Raw genomic sequence first — 13,865 nt, 5'->3', positions numbered from 1 at the left:
TAATGTGTGATTTCTTAATTGGAAGGTATTCTGCTGAAGCAAGGACCCCTTCAAAATTGTGGATAGATAAGAGCTGAATTTCATGTCCCTTAGTACCTTGTCTTTTTAAGTATAAATTTATAATACATCATTTTAAAACTTATTGTTTCTTTGTGAGTTTCATATCATGTAATCCAGACCTGCTCATTTCCCTGTCCCCTCATATCTACCCTTCACCCTTGCAACTCCTCCCCCAAATTAAAAACATAGAAACAACCTCCACCACTACCAACAATGAAGCAAAGCATAGAAAACATCCCATTGTGGAAGCTGTCAGAGTGTATGCTACAGTATATCATTCTGTCCAGATAGCCTCACTTACAAGTATTGATTGAAATGGGTCTGGTTCAAGATCTTTGGCTTCTGTGACACCAACAATATTGAATCTTCATCAGGACTTCTAGTCATCCTGTTGTTGACCTGTGTGTGTCATGAAGATCCTGGGTGAGAAAGAGAAATGGAACAGTTTGAGCATTCTCAAGAGAAATGGAACTGGAAATTCAGGGTGGAGAGGAAGAGTCCGTTGTCAGTGCCCATCCCTGACACCTGGACCCATAGTAAGGTGCCAGTCTAAGCTGCTACTGAGGACCATGTCTGAGTCCATGGCTACTCAGTGGCAGGGGTTGGTGTCAAGGCCCACAGCTTATATTACCACTAGAGAATGAGGGGATATCCTTGGTTGGGGCAACTGCTTAGGACCACCTGGATGTTCAAGGGCTTTGTACAACTGGCTCTGTCCCTCACTGAAGGCAGGGTTTCTTGAAGGCTTCTCACCTGTGGTGGTACTTCAGAAAGCAGGCTATGTTCCTCATTCAAGCTACAGATTAGAGCTGGTTCTGATGGTGGAGATGTTGTGTGTACCAACCATAGGGCATGAGTGTAGGATAGCTGGCCACACCATTCATCAGTTATGGGATGGTACAGGCACAGAGGGGATGCTCCCTCCCACCCCAGAACCCCACCACCTCTGACAATTAGGAAAGGTGCCCACAGGGTCATGAGCTCAGGAGAGCTATCCCTGGAGTAGTGCTGGAGAGCTCACCATCTTGGTGCAGATAAGGAGTCAGTGAACTGACAGGCTCAGCTACCACCCATATCCAGGGCTCTGATTTGACCCAACTCAAAATCTATATCATCTATATACACAGTTGGAATTTGTGAAAGGGTAGTCTTCCAAAGCTTTAGGACCTCCATGATACCCTGTGACATGTTGGCAAGCAAGAGTCTTTGGCATACCTGTACAGTGCACTGGATGGCAAATCTATGAATGGTATCACAGTCCACAGGTCTGTCTTCCTCCTCCGGTGCTGCCTGCCTGGAATTTGCTTTGTTTTTATCTGATTTTTACGAGTCCTAGGCATAAAACAGTTTTTTCCACTAAGACAGGCATCAAGCTAGGATGAACAAAGGACTGCCAATTGCTCTGACCCTGACTGATCTAAGAAAAATATCACCAACAAGGTGTCTGTTTGTCCATTTCCAGGGAGCAATTATACATTATTATGGAACATCAGGAAGTCAGACAACAACTTGCAGTATTCAGTTCTCTCCTTCTACCATGAATCTTGGAGATTAAATTCAGGTTATTTATTAGACTCAGCAGCAGGATTCTCTACCTACAAGCTGTCTTATCAATCCTGGATTCTGTGTCTTCATCAGAAGATGAGACAGTATTTTCTCAGTCACTGTAGACTACTACCAACTTCTAAAATTCTTCTAAAAGTATGAGAAAATACAGTTCAGGAAGAATATCTTCAAAAATAGCAAACATTTAGTGTGCTGTTAGAGTTCATTCTTCTAAATAGGTTAAAGGAACAAAGAAAATAGAAAATTATTTACAGTCACTCACTGAGGCTTACAAAGGTTTTAAAGTCATATAGGCATATATTTGAATGTCTCTCCAATAACTATTAATTATTAAGTTTAAGTTTCAAACTCCTTACTGTAAAAATAGGAATTATAAAAATGCCTACATCACAATTTTATCTTGAAACTTAAGTGACGTAATACGTAAGAAATTGTGATCATGATTTCTGACACATTGTAGTCATGACAAATATGTGAGCTAAAACAGAACACAATCAGCAATTTACCTTTTAATATTCATACTTTTGTATAAGTGGTTATTTGCATGTGTATATAGCAACAACAAATGTATTATTTAAATTTTATGATAACATAACCCACTGAAAAAAATTTCTTCTTAATTTTTATTTTTCTCATTCTAGACAAAGTTGACATTGTGGGTGTGTACCTCATTGGTATCAATTTTCTGGCATACATGAAGTACTAGACTTAAATTCCAACACAACAAAATGAAAATCATGAAATGAAATGAAGTGAAAGCAAACGAGTTTCAATATGTTCATCCTATAAATTAATTGGTCATTTGGATTTGAGGAGGAGCAATCCTCTTCTTTTTCTTTTTAAATTTACTGTTTGAGATTTTTATATATTAATATACTGTTTTTTGATCAAAGCCACCTCCACTCACTCCCCTCCAATACCTCCTATAATCCTCATTACTTTTTTCCTGCCAACTTCATGGGCTCTTTCTAAACCCACTGTGCCTACTTAGTGTTTCCACTATGTATATAGGAATAGGACCACCCATCTAGTGGAGCATGAGCAACCTACAATATGGCCTCATTCCTGAAGAAATATGGCTGTCCTTCCCTGAAAAGCCATTATCTACCACTAATTCCTCCAAAAGGGACTTTAATACTCTCACTCCATCCATCAAAGAATTATGTCTGGCTTGATCTTATGTGGGTATCTTATACACACAGTCATCACTACAAGTTCATGTGTATAACAGTCCTGTTAGTATCACAATGTTTCTCTACAAATATCTACTACCTCTGGCTCCTACAATCCTCCTTTCCTCTCTTTCACAGTGACTCCAGAGACCCATAGTTTCTACTCTCTGCATGCAGACCAGTTGTCTGTCTCTATATTAGGCCATCTACTGTTAAAAGAAATGTCTCTACTGAGGGATAAGAACTATACAAATTTGGTGATGTTCACAGGTTCTAAAATTTAAATTGGTCATGGTGTTTGAAGTTAAGTCTAAATGACAATGAATGGCTACACATCCTGAGAACTGCATTGGTCACCTGTATTCAAACTTCAAGGTTGAAGTAAAAACAAACAAATCAAAACCGAATGCTATATTTAATAACATATGACTGACCAAGACTCGATTTTGTTTCAACTTTGATTAATTCCACCATTGCTTCAAGATACACCCTGGCAGATAGAAACCCATTTTGTGTCCTAAGTAGTTCTGGACTAAATACTTTATTGATCAATAAAAATATTTATTAATCATAATAAACTCACCAGAGAATCTTGTAAGTGCACACAGATCAGAGAAACCCGTGGGAACTCTGATTTTAAAAATGCTGCATGAAGAAAATCTATTCTGTTGCATAAATTTTGTTGTAGTATGGCCAATTTACAAAGTGAATGGATTCTTGCATAAATTTAATTTCTGGTGTTTTCTAATCCTTCTTATTTAACTAAAAGCACTTCAGAACATACAGGAGATGTACCATTAACTAACCAACAGGACACAGCAAGCAGACAAAATCAAATACCGTAGATGAAGGTGGGGACCAATGTGATTCCTGAAATGAAAGAGGGAGAGGAATAAAACTGCCAGCCTAATACTTATTGGCGTTTGATCATTTTGATTCAGCTCCAAAAGGAGGTTGAGAAGAACAAGCAATGAGATGTGCCTTTCACTGACAGGGAGAAATTTATTGGGGAGTCGCAGGGACCTTTTAAGCTGTGAAAGTGAATTAGACAGGTAAACTAATATCTTTCCTTTTGATTACATCTGGGAGACATTAAGCAGGATTCTCTTTAGAGTGAGACACATGTTACATCTGGAAGCAGAGAGAAAGCTGTGGGGGAGGTTTTTGACATGAAGTCGAGACTCTTAGTGAGCAAAATTTCTAAGAGAAAATAAAAGAAAAAATCTACCTTATCAGATAGAGATATGTGTGATAGCAATATTTACATTCAATATTTTCAAATCTTTCCTATATTACTAAATGACCATGTTTTCTGGGTCCTTGCTAGGCAATCATTATGACCTCCGTTTTGCTGGGGAAACTTGTTTAGATATCATGTCTGTGTAAAACACTTTATTACTTACAGCGGATAACAGGCAACACTACCTTTCTGCGTATTATCTCCTCATAGGAGAAACCTTAGAAGCTTGGCCTGACTTATTAAATCAATGACAATAATGCACAAGCCTCATACAGTGCACTGGAAACAGCTGAGTGAAGGAAAGACATGTGAGACCTATAACTACAACATTTTTCCATTTTTAAAGATTATAGCGTAATTATATCATTGTCCCTTTCCTTTCCTTCCATCAAGCATTTCCAAATACCTCTCCTTGTTCTTTCAAATTTGTGGCACATTTTTCATTAATCGTTATTGTTGTTGTTGGTGGTGGTGGTGGTGGTCGTGGTGGTGGTAATATTGCTGCTGCTGCTGCTGCTGCTGCTACTACTGTTGTTGTTGTTCTTGGTGGTGGTGGTGGTGGTGGTGGTGGTGGTGATGTGTGTGTGTTAGTAAATACCTAATAAGGCCTGTCCAGTCTGTATAGTGGTACTTGTTCATATTTTCGGCACAAACTGTTCAGAATTAGATAATCAGTGTGTTCTTCCCCAGGAGAGACTTCCTCCTGTTCTCAGTATTCCTTGGTGGCCCGTAGTTCCTTCTCTATTGTTACTAGGCATTCCCTTGTACACATTAACATGTTTGTTGCTGTTGGTATCCTTGTTAAGCTAATATTTAGGCATCCATGTGGATGAGACATCTTGGACATGGACATAGCTTCTGCCATTTCTAATAGACAGAGTCTCACAGCAAAGTTCTGGCTTCTCTGGCTCTTACAAGCTTCCCTCCCCCATTTTCAAAATGATTCCTGAGCTTTGGGTGTAGGACTTATATTGTAGACATGTTAGTTGGAACTGGGTTTCTTGGCTCTGTATATTGTTTGGTTGTGGTATTGTGTAGTGGATTTCATCTAATTCAAAGAGAAGTTTGTATGATGAAAGGTGAGGACCCCATTTCAGTGAGTATAAGGACAAACATTTAGAAAATAGTTAAGGAGTATGCTGGTTTAGTTAAGTAGTGGTTGTAGGTTCTTCTCCAAGATGCATTGCCTCACTTGCCCTGGGTAACAAGTGATTTCAGTCCTGTTGAGCAGGTTTTAAGTACCTGCAAAGGTCATTATTTCATTTTTCTTCACAGCTGAACAGCATTCCACAGTGCATAAGTACCACATTTTCTTTAACTATTTGTCAGTTGAAAGACATGTAGGTTGTTTTTCTTCCTAGCCATTGTGAATAAATCAGCACTGAACATGGTTGAACTGTCCACATAGTATGATGTTGATAAATCATTTTAATATACACAGATGTTAAATATATTATTAAATATAAAAACAAGATACTTGAAAGAACATTTAAAGCACCCTTGAAGGAACTAGAAAAGAAATAAAGAGTAATTGGTGGATATTTTGGATAGGATTGCAAGATAAGAGTTCTCAAAGAAGAATTAGGTAACCTCAGTTTGAGTATGTCACATTACATGCTAATAAAAGTTTGAAGTTTGAGGAAATGAGTAGAGTAGAATGGAGGGAAGAATGAGACAGGTTCAAAGGAATGAAAGAACTGCACAAGGGAAGGCCTGGGCCAAGTAGTGGGAGTGGGTGGGTAGGGGAGCAGGGGCAGGGGGGGTATAGGGAACTTTCGGGATAGCATTTGAAATGTAAATAAAGAAAATAAAGAAAATTTAAAAAAAGAATGAAAGAACTGGGTGTCTTTAAAGAGGAAGAAGATGAAGTGCCTCAGCTGCTTGCTCATTCATTCAGCCATAACCACTAAGCATAAACACAAACTTATGTGCCTGTATTAGTAGACACATACCCAGAGAAGGTGAGGGAATCCACTATCTATATCTATGCCTATATCTATATGTTCTATATCTATAAATTTATATCTATGTCATTCTTTTGTTGTTGTTGTTTTTTGTTTTTTTCGAGACAGGGTTTCTCTGTGTAGCCCTGGCTGTCCTAGAACTCACTTTGTAGACCAGGCTGGCCTCTAACTCAGAAATCTGCCTGCCTCTGCCTCCCAAGTGCTGGGATTAAAGGCATGTGCCACCACTGTCTGGCTATCTATGTCATTCTTAGATATCTATGTCTATGTCTATCTCTATTTCTTTATCTATACCTGTACCCATACCCATACCTCATTCCAGTTCCATATTCATATCTGGATCTTTATCTACACCCACACCCATTTCCGTATCCACATGCATTTCCATATCCATATCTACATTTATTCTGTGTAGTGATGTATAGGTATAGATAGTGGATTCTCTCACTTTATATAAATATAGAGAGTTAGATACAGGTATAGATAGTGCACTGTTTTAGGCTTTTGAGAAATATAAAAGATTTTCTTTATACTCATGAAACTTATCAGGAGGAATATAAAGCACAAAATTAAATCAAAATTTAAGAAAGGATATCAAAAGTATATCCAGAAAAGGCTATATTTTTATTTTTATTTTTAAAAAAAATTTTGTTAGATATTTTCTTTATTTACATTTCAAATGTTATCCCCTTTCCTAGTTTCCCCTCCAAAAATCCACTATCCCCTTCCCCCTCGTCCTGCTCCCCAACCTACCCACTCCCATTCCTGGTCCTAGCATTCCCCTACACTGGGGCATAGAGCCTTCACAGGACCAAGGGCCTCTCCTCCCATTGATGACTGACTAGGCCATCCTCTGCTACATATACAGCTAGTGCTACAAGTTTCACCATGTGTTTTCTTTGATTGGTGGTATAGTTCCAAGGAGCTCTGGGGATGCTGGTTAGTTCATATTGATGTTTCTCCTATGGGGCTTCAGACTATACTTTTATACACAAGGCCATCACCCCTAGAAAAAGTGCTGCAAGCAATTAATGGCTAGTGATAAAAAGTAATCAGTTGTCTCCAGGGACAAATGCCATGACAGATAATTGAATTCTAAGTGGTCAACACTAAAATTATATATGCCTCTGAGCAACATAGACAGCATAGGTGGTATTTATGTATTTATCCATTTATATATAATATATAAACAATAATGATTATAGAAAATGAGACCATGAATTGAAGATGGCATGGAAAGAGGACAAAGGGAGAGTTGGGGGTGAGTGAAGGAAGGAATCAATTACATATATTTAAGACACACATATGTCTAGAAGGAAAACCCAATTCAGGATTTTGGCAAAGTATAGCCTGTTTTTAGGTACTTGAAATTTTTTTGACAGATTATATTGCCTTGAATCTGTAAAATATCTTACCACCTACAAAATTGGAAAGACAAAAGACTTTCCTGAGTCCTGAAAATTGTTGGTATCTGTTACAGCCTTTGTGTTTTGACCATATTTAGATGACTTAGAGTGGGTGGGCTGCATTCTTTGGGAGGAGAAGGAAATAGAAAAGGTGCTGGATCTCTAGGTTCAATAGGGAAGAAAGTATTCCCTGGACACAGTGCCACATTGCTGATCCTATAGTTCCATTGCATTGGGTTGGAGCAAAGAACACTCATGGTTCCCAAAATGATGATGGAATCCGAATACTCCTTTAATCCCCGAATTGAAATTTAATTGGGAACCAATTCTTCTTTTCACAGAAATCTACATATCAGTCAAGACTGAATCCAATGAAATTGATTGTATATATTTTTATATTTATATAAAAAATAATAAAATAGTGAAAGGTAAAAAAGTAGACACATGTGAAAGTAAAAAATCCTAAGTGTAAAGAATGGCAAGATATGGGGATTAATTTTGAGTGTAGTGATCAGGAAAGATCTGAGAGCTTGAAATCTAGCTAACAAGGAGAGAATCTATAAATATCATATTCCAGGAAGAGGCCCTAGTAGAAAAAGAATGAAAAATATTTGATAAAACACGAGGAAGGCCAGTATAACTATAGACATGTAAACAAAAAGTGGGTGTACCCAGGAATTATCAAGAGACAGATTGTGCAGGTAGTCAGACCACTGTAGATGCTTACAGGTTTTATCTTGTAGAAGCAGAATAAGAACAAAAAGGAAGAGGAGGAGGAAGAGGAGGAGGAGACAGAGAAATGGAGGAGGAGTAAGAAGAAATAAGGCTGTAAACTGGAAGAGATCTTAGTAGTGCATCATCATAGTAAGACAGAAACGGTGGTCATACAGTCTACCAATTTGAATGACATTGGTAAATATTTTATGCTTTTAACTGAATCTTAGGAATAAGAAGTGTATAAAAAATCAAATTTCACATTATGATTAAAATTATTATAAACATATAAGAAACCATAAACTCTAGGCACCAAAACCTCAAGGTAATATGTTTAAAAACCAGCTAGAATGAAAAGCAAAATACTTTTTTAAAGGTATTATTCTTTTTTTAGAATAAAAATTTTATTAATGATTTTATTTGTTTAATTTTTCAAATGATATCCCCCTTCCCAGTTACTTCTCAACAAACCCTCCATCCTATGCCCCCTCTCCGCTTTCCCCTTTGCCTCTATGAGGGTGCTCCTCCTCCCACTCACTCACTTGGCCCTTACCACTCTAGCATTCCCCTACACTGGGGCATCAGGCTTTCATAGGAACAATGGCCTCCCCTCCCATTGATGTCAGGTAAGGCCATCCTCAGCTACATATGTATCTGGAGCTATGGGTTCCTCCATGTATACTCTTTGGTTAGTGGTTTATTCTCTGGGACCTCTGGGTAGTCAGGTTAGTTGATATTTTTCTTCCTATGGAGTTGCAATCCATTTAAGCTCCTTCAGTCCTTCCCCTAGCTCTTCTATTGGGATCCTGGGCTCGGTCTGACAGTTGGCTGTGAGTATCTGCATCTGTATTGGTCATGTACAACATCTCAGGAAACAGCCATAACAGGCTCCTGTCAGCAAGTGTTTCTTGACATCAGCAATAGTGTCAAGGTTTTGTGTCTACAGATGGTAGACAGGTGGGGTAGTCTCTGGATGCCCTTTCCTTTAGTTTTTGTTTCATTTTTGGCATTGTCTTTCCTTTGGACAGGAACATTTCTGAGTTAAAATTTTTGATATAAGAGGGTGGCCTCATCCCTCAACTGTGAGCTGTGCCTAGGTACTGGAAGTGGTTTCTACAGGTTGTATCTCCCCTTTGTGGGGTATTTCAGCTAAAGTCATCACTTTAGGGTCCTGGATGCATCTTGCTTCCCTGGAGTCCAGGATTTTCTAGTGGGTATCGCCTGTTCCCCATTCCCCAGTGCTATATGTTTTTCCAATTTCCTGAACCTCTGTATTTCTCTCCTTTGCCTTCCATATGTGATCCTGTCCCCCCTTTTTTCCCTTCCCCTCCTCTCTCCCTCCTAGGTTTCCCCCTCCCTCTACCTCCAGTGATTATTTTGTTCCCCCTTCTATGTAGGATTGAAGCATCTACGCTTTGGTCTTCCTTCTTCTTAAGCTCCATATGGTTTGTGAGTTGTATTGTGGGTATTCTGACCTTTTGGGCTAATATCCACTTACATATATGATGTGTGTCCTTCTGTGTCTGAGTTACCTCACTCAGGATGATATTTTCTAGTTCCATCCATTTACCTGTGAATTTCATGAAGTCATTCCTCTGTTGAGGGCCATCTGTGTTGCTTTCACCTTTTGGCTTTTATAAATAAGGCTGCTGTAAACATAGTGGGGCATGTGTCATTATATATTGGAGCATACCCAAAAATACTCTTAAGAAAATAAGAAAATCTGTAATCTCCATGAATTACCAACAGAGGATTCACTAAAATTAACTATTATAAGACATGAATAAACAGAAAAATTAGTAGAAATAGGGACGATAATGCTGCAAGTTACTGGGTGATGCTTGAATATATTCAAGGACAGAAAACGGTAGTTAAGTATGTGGAGTAATAGAAGTCAGAATAGACATTCTATTACAAGGAATTTAACAGAAACAATGAGAATAAAATGTATATTTAAAATAAAGCTTCATTACGTGGAGATGATATTAAAGTGGTTACTAAGTTTGGAGGCAGAGTATTAAAAACTAAATCACATAGGAAAAATTAAGCATTTTATGTGATTGTCAGTCACATTGAATGAATTCAAAATTATAAAATTCTACCAGTCTATAAAAAAACATTAATAAATGTCAAGTATTAAAGTCTTTAAAATGTATTTTCTGGTCACAAAGGAAATAAATTAGAAATCAAGTACAGTAGATATCTTCCAATGTCTCCCTGCATTCAGAAACTGAAGGATACATATTAAATTACACACAGATAAGAGAAGATTGCAGAAAACATTTAAGCCCATACCTTATGAAAATCCATATATAATACAAACGTTCAAGGTATAAATCTGAAGCAGTGTCTCAAGGGATATTTATAACTTATAGAGAAAAAATTTCAAATAAGTGTAAAATTAATTATGTAACTTTCACTTACAAAGATCTGGGAAAAATGAAAAGATTAAATACAGGGTAAGTAAAAGTGAGAAATTAACATAAATGAGAACAGGCAGAAATAAAGTATGAAACAGTAAATGAATAAAAATAAACATTTCTTTGAAAATATTAATGAATTGATTAAAATTACTCTGTGATTTTCAGGTCATGAAAAAACTTAGAGAGGCAATTACTGATTCTAGAAATACTAAAATCTGGTTAGACTAACACGGTACCAAAACTTCTGAACAGAATTTTTAATTGATGCTGTAAGGAAATACTGTGGAGGAAATAAATCATGGAAGGAAACTACACCATACAGAAAGCAAGAAAGTAATCTTTCAACAAACCCAATAGAAGATAACCACACAAAGAAAAATAAAATCAATAATAATAGGAGTAGCCATTCTAATATTGGAGAGAATCGACTTTCAAACGAAAGTCATCTAAAAAAGATAAGGAAGGACACTTCATACTCATCTAAGGAAAGATCTACCAAGAACACTCAGTTGTGAACATCTATGCTCCAAATGCAAGGGCACCCAGAATTCTCACCTGAGGATTAACAAATGGGTGAGAAGCACCTAAAAAAATGTTCAACATCCTTAGTCATCAGGGAAATGCAAATCAAAACAACCCTGAGATTCTAACTCATACCAGTCTGAATGGCTAAGATCAAAATCTCAGGTGACATGTGCAATAGTATCTGGGTTTGGTGGCTGATGATGGGATGGATCCCCGGGTGGGGTAGTCTCTGCATAGTCCATCCTTTCATCTTAGCTCTAAATTTTGTCTCTGTATCTATATCCTTTCATGGGTATTAGGTGCCCTATTCTAACGAGGAATGAAGTATCCACATGATGGTCTTCCTTCTTGGTTTTCTTGTGTTTTGCAAAATTCTGCTGAAGGAACCCTGATATAGTGGCCTGGTGTGAGGCTATGCCAGTGCCTGGCAAACACAGAAGTGGATGCTCACAGTCAGCTATTGGATGGAACACAGGGCCCCCAGTAAAGGAGCTAGAGAAAGTACCCAAGGAGCTGAAGGGGGCTGCAACCTTATACGTGGAACAACAATATGAACTAACCAGTACCCCCCCGAGCTTGTGTCTCTAGCTGCATATGTAGCAGAAGATGGCCTAGTCAACCATCATTGGGAAGAGAGGCCCCTTGGTCTTGCAAACTTTATATGCCCCACAGAGGGGAACACCAGGGCCAAGAAGTAGGAGTGGGTGGGTAGGGGAGCAGTGCCAAGAAGTGGGAGTGGGTGGGTAGGGGGGGGGATATAGGGAACTTTCGGGATAACATTTGAAATGTAAATAAAGAAAATATCTAATAAAAAAACAAGATCTCAGGTGAAAGCAGATGCTGGGGAGGATGTGGAGGAAGAAGAACACTCCTCCATTACTGGTGGGATTGCAAGCTGGTACAACCACTCTGGAGATTACTTTGGTACTTCCTCAGAAATTTGGACATAGTACTATCTGACTACCCAGCAATACTACTCCTGCATATATACACTGAAGATGCTCCAAAATATAACAAGGACACCTGCTCCACTATGTTCATAGTAGTCTTATTTATAGCAGCCAGATGTTGGAAAGAACCCAGATGTCCTTGAACAGAGGAATGGATACAGAAAATGTGGTACATTTACACAATGGAGTACTACTCAGCTATGAATTCATGAAGTTCTTTGACGAATAGATAACATCATACTGTGTGAGGTAACCCAATAACAAAAGAACACACATGGTATGCACTGACTAATAAGAAGATATTAGCCCAGAAGTTCAGAATACCAAAGATACAATTCATAGACCACATGAAGCTGAAGAAGAAGGAAGACCAAAGTGTGGATACTTCGATCCTTTTTAGACAGGGGAACAAAATACCCATGGGAGGAGATAGACAAATTCTGGAGCAAAGACTGAAGGAAAGGCCATTTAGAGACTACCCTACCTGGTGATCCATCCCTTATTCTGTCATCAAACCCAGACATTATTGTGGATTTTAGCAAGTACTTGCTGACCTTAGCCTGATATAGCTGTTTCCTGACAAATTCAGAGGTGGATGCTCTCAGCCAACCATTGGACTGAGCATAGGGTCCCCAATTGAGGAACTAGAGTTGAAGGGGTTTGCAACCCCATAGTAAGAACAACAGTATGAACCAATCACTATCCCCTGAGCCCCCAGGGATTAACCACCAACCAAAGAATACACCCAGAGGGACTCATGGCTCCAGACACATACATATTAGAGGATGCCTTTATCCAATACCAATGAGAGGAGAGGCCTTTTGTCCTGTGAAGGCTGGCTGCCCTAGTGCAAGGGAATGCCAGCATCGGGAAGCAGCTGTGGGTGGGATGGTGAACAGGGAGGGGGAGGTGAAAAGTGATTTTTCTGAGGGGAAACCAGGAAAGGGGATAATATTTTATGTAAATAAAGAAAATATCTAATTAAAAAAAGAAAATAGCTAGAAAATTCATTCAAAAATATCTGGCAGTTCTATCCCTTATGTAAGCTTGGGTTGATTCATAGTTGCTACTGTTCTGTATAAATAATAATTGATGTTTCCTAAGCTATACCACTCCTGGTCATATACCCAGGAGAAGCTCCAACATGTAATAAGGACATGTGCTCCACTAGGTTCATAGCATCCATATCCATAATAGCCAGAAGCTGGAAAGAACCCAAATGTCCCTCAACAGAGGAATGGATACAAAAACTGTGGTACATTTACACAGTGGAGTACTACTCAGCTATAAAGACAAGAAATTCATGAAATTCTTAGGCAAATGGATGGAACTAGAAAATATCATCCTGAGTAAAGTAACCCAATCACAAAAGAACATACATGGTATGTACTCACTGATAAATGGATATTATCTCAAAGGTTCAGAATTGTACCCAAGAATACAATTCACAGTCCATATGAAGGTTAAGAATAAGGAATACAAAAGTGTGGATGCTTCAGTGCTTCATAGAAGGGGGAACAAAATATTTACAGGACACTATTGTAGATGTGAGGATGTATTTGGTGACAGGAGCCTGATAGGGCTGTTTCCTGAGAGGCTCTGCCAGAGCCTGACAAATAGAGAGGATGATGTTCACAGTCAACCATTGGACTGAGCGTGGGGTCCCAGATGGAGGAGCTGCAGAAGGGACTGAATGAGTTGAGGCTGTTTGCAGCTCCATGGGAAGAGCAAAAGTGTCAACAAGCAAACTCCATTGTGTAAATGTACCACATTTTCTGTATCCATTCCTCTATTGAGAGATATCTGGGTTCTTTCCAGAGTCTGGCTATTATAAATAAGGTTGCT

The 13,865-nt window shown here is 38.6% G+C and overlaps 1 non-coding gene across 1 annotated transcript; it reads right to left on the bottom strand.

Moving 5' to 3' along the window:
• Positions 1–1,383: 1,383 nt before the first annotated feature.
• Positions 1,384–1,528, bottom strand: LOC115063203. The gene has a single exon (XR_003843089.1). It is a non-coding gene; the product is annotated as a small nucleolar RNA SNORA48 (small nucleolar RNA).
• Between the last annotated feature and the right edge of the window lie 12,337 nt (positions 1,529–13,865).

The sequence above is a fragment of the Mus pahari genome, chromosome X, assembly GCF_900095145.1.
Source record: "Mus pahari chromosome X, PAHARI_EIJ_v1.1, whole genome shotgun sequence".
Taxonomy (NCBI): Eukaryota; Metazoa; Chordata; class Mammalia; order Rodentia; family Muridae; genus Mus; species Mus pahari.
This window is presented reverse-complemented; position numbering and strand designations above follow the sequence as displayed.